This window comes from Salvelinus sp. IW2-2015, unplaced genomic scaffold (genome assembly GCF_002910315.2).
Source record: "Salvelinus sp. IW2-2015 unplaced genomic scaffold, ASM291031v2 Un_scaffold1953, whole genome shotgun sequence".
NCBI classification, from domain to species: domain Eukaryota; kingdom Metazoa; phylum Chordata; class Actinopteri; order Salmoniformes; family Salmonidae; genus Salvelinus; species Salvelinus sp. IW2-2015.
Genome location: NW_019943308.1, coordinates 146,506 through 150,475, shown reverse-complemented (window position 1 = coordinate 150,475; position 3,970 = coordinate 146,506). Strand labels below are relative to the sequence as shown.

The window sequence follows — 3,970 nt, the reverse complement described above, 5'->3', positions numbered from 1 at the left end:
CCTGCAAGTGGGGCTAGAATCCACATCCTTACCCTACAGAGTTGGGTTAGAATCCACATTGTACCACTGCAGAGTGGGTTAGAATCCACATCTAACCACTGCAGGAGTGGGGCTAAGAATCCACATTTACCAACTGCAGAGTGGGTTAGATCCACATCTACCCTGCCTAAGAGTGGCTAGAATCCACAATCTACACTGCCAGCGTGGCTAGAATCCACAATCCTACCCCTGTCAGACGTGGTAGAATCCACATTCTACCCTGAGAGTGGGCTAGAATCCACATCTACAACTACAGAGTGGGTTAGAATCCACATCTTACCACTAGCAGCGTGGCTAGAACCACTCTACCAACTGCAGAGAGTGGGCTAGAATCCACATTTACACTGCGAAGTGGGTTAGAATTCCACAATCTAACCACTGCAAGAGTGGGCTAGAATCCACATCTACCACTGCAGAGTGGGCTAGAATCCACATTTACCAGCTGCAGAGTGGTTAGAATGCCACATCCTACGCACTGGCAGAGTGGGCTAAGAATCCCACATTTACCACTGCAGAGTGGGTAGAATCACATCTACCACTGCAGGAGTGGGCCTAGAAATCCACCATCCTACCCTGCAGAGTGGACTAGATCCACATTTTCCACTGCAGAGTGGGTTAGAAATCCACATCTACCATGCAAAGTGGGCGAAATCCGCATCTACCACTGCAGATGGGCATAGAAATCCACCTTTCCACTGCAGAGTGGGTTAGAATCCACATCTACCACTGCAGAGTGGGTTAGAATCCCCACATCTACCCACTGCAGAGTGGGTTAGAACTCCACATCTACCACTGCAGAGTGGTTAGATCCACATCTACGCACTGGAGAAGTGGGTTCAGAATCCACATCTACCACTGCAGAGTGGGCTAGAATCCCATTTACCATAGATGTAACTCACTGCAGAGGGTAATCCATTACCGCAGGTGGTTCAGAATCACCTGCAAGTCCACATCTACCACTGCAGAGTGGGCCTAGAATCCACATTTAACCAACTTGCCAGAGTGGGTTAGAATCCCACATCTACACATCCTTCACGAGAGTGGCGACTACGAAATCCACATCTGACTCACTAACAGGCCAGAGTGGGCCATGAATCCACATTTACCACTCGCAGGAGTGGTGTTAGAGGAATACCACATTACATGCAAGAGCCTGGGTAGAATCCACTTCGACTTCACTGCAGAGTGGGTCCAATACCCCGCAGGCAAGCTACAGGTGGGCTACATCACTACGACACTGCAGAAGTGGGTTAGAATCTCACATCTACGCCACTGCAGAGTGGGTTAGAATCCACAACACCATCGCAGAAGTGGGCTAGAATCCCATCTGAACCACTGGCAAAGTGATATGAACACATATATGCAGTTTAAATCCAACACCTGGCGGGCTATCATGCCTGTCGCCTCTTTCCTAACTCAATTAACAAATAAATATGGAATCACTCCAAAAATAATATAGTCTCTTTGGCAATAAGTATTTCAGACTCCTTGGATTTCTTGCACATTTTATTTGTGTTCAAAGTGGGATTAAAATGGATTTAATAGTTGTTTTTTTGTCAAACAATGCTATACAAAACACTAATGTGGGTAAGAAAATTCAAACATTTAAAAAATATTTTTTTGAAGGTATTAGCTCCTGAGTCACCTTTTGCATCCAAATACAGGTTCAAAGTGAATGATCGACAGGCCTGTTGTCGGTGGATGGCTTTGTTTGTATAAAGGCTAACTGTAGCTCAAGTATTGTTGTTGTTTTTTTTAAGTGTCATATTCTTCCTGGGGTGTTGTTATATGAAAGAGATTTTATAAGCATTTCATGTTGCTAAAAATGCTGTCAGTTTCAAGCTTTAAGAGTGTCTGGCCCAAGTGCTCCCAGTTGCTTTGATAGATGTGGAGGGGTCAAATACCTTCAGTTGGCTCTCTCCATTTGGTTAATGGGCACATTTAGTGGGTCCTCATGGTGGGTGTCTTTGTTTAAGTCCCAGTTAATTGTTTGCTAGTCAACTGCTTCAGTGGAACCCCCCCCATGAGTGTATTTCAGAACCCCTTCTATAGAACTCCCATCTTTTTCATTTTGGTTGTTGCTAATGACTGTTCATCTGGTTTTGTTAATGACTGTTTCATTCTGGTTGTTTGTTAATGACTGTTTCATTCTGGTGTTGTTAATGACTGATTTCATTTTGGTTGTTGCTACTGACTGTTTCATTCTGGTTGTTGTTAATGACCTGTTTTCATTCTGGGTTGTTGTTTTAATGACTGTTTTCATTCTGGTTGTTGTTAATGGACTGTTTTCAGTCGACAATTTTGTTTTTCTACCTGGGGCCGAAACAAGCGGACATGGTAACCCGACGACAAACAGAACCATTCATTTTCCCACATTCATGGTTCATTGATAACTCTCGTTTTTTAGGTAAGGTCTGCTTCTGTCTCGTTTTGGGAAGTGAGACATAAAGGGGATTGTTTAGAATGGTTCGGTTCTCATCTATTACAGTAAAACAATGACTATGAGGCGTGTTCATATGACCGATTCTATTTGGACCAAACCTCAAAATATAAATAGGAGTTTTAAAAACTGCTTTGTTGTCAGGAGGAAGAAGTTATTTCATCTTTTGTTGTTGAGCGGCAGGGGGAGGAGCTTGGTGTCCCTGTGTGCAAAGCGGGAAGGTGCACACGCACAGAAAGACGAGGAGATGAGACCCCCCCCCCAAAAAAAAAAAGCATAGCGCGCTTTTAAAAACTGAAAAAAAAATTACTTTGATTCTCTTGCGAGACAGTCCATCTTGGAAACATTGCGCTACAAACAATTTATTTGATATAATATGGCCCAGCCCTACCTACAATGTTTGTTGATCCATCCCTAAGTTTCTCTCCCCTCACAGCAACTGAACTCTGTAGCCAGTTTTTTATTTATTATCACCAATAGCCGTCAATGGTTTATAAATCACAAATAGCCTCATGGTAAACATCCCTGAGCAGTTCCATTCCACTCCTGCAAGCTCAAGTTTCAGAAGGAACGACTTACATCTGTTGTTTAATAACATCATGCCACAGATATTATTAACGTTGATCATGCTTTAAAAAAAAAGAGATATTCAATGTCCTCGTTGTTTGTCGTTACCAGCCATCTTACCATCACTGCTTTTCTTGTGTTTTGAAAGCTTCCTTGCCTTTATCGTTGAATCTGTTTCTTGAAATTCAACACTTGACTGAGGACCTTACAGATGATGATGTATGGGGGAGAGAGGAAGGATTAGTCATTCAAAAATCCACATCTACCACTGCAGAGTGGGTTAGAATCCACATCTACCACTGCAGAGTGGGTTAGAATCCACATCTACCACTGCAGAGTGGGCTAGAATCCATCCCACTGCTATTTCAGCACCCTCCTCTTTCTTTCCTATCCAATTAACAAAATAAATATGGAATCACTCCAAAAATATATAGTCTCTTGCAAAAGTATTCAGACTCCTTGGATTTCTTCACATTTTATTGTGTTACAAAGTGGGATTAAAATRGATTTAATAGTTGTTTTTTTGTCAACAATCTATACAAAACACTAATGTGGAAGAAAATTCTAACATTTAAAAAATAATTTTTTTTGCAAAGGTATTCAGCTCCTTGAGTCACCTTTTSCATCAAATACAGTTCAAAGTGAATGATGACAGGCCTGTGTGGTGAATGGCTTGTTTGTATAAAGGCCTACTGTAGCTCAGTATTGTTGTTGTTTTTTTAAGTGKCATATTCTTCCTGGGGTTGTATATGAAGAKATTTTAATAAGATTTCATGTTGCTAAAAATGCTGTCAGTTCMACTTTAAGAGTGTCTGGCCCAGTGCTMCAGTTGGCTTGATAGATGTGGAGGGTCAACACCTTCAGTTGGCTCTCTCCATTTGGTTAATGGGCACATTTAGTGGGTCTCATGGTGGGTGTCTTTTA

The 3,970-nt window shown here is 42.1% G+C and overlaps 1 protein-coding gene across 1 annotated transcript in view; it reads right to left on the bottom strand.

The window, feature by feature from the left end:
• The window catches only part of ccdc28a (coiled-coil domain containing 28A), an 18,269-nt gene that overhangs the window by 7,849 nt on the left and 6,450 nt on the right, over nucleotides 1–3,970 (bottom strand). The window lies entirely within an intron of this gene.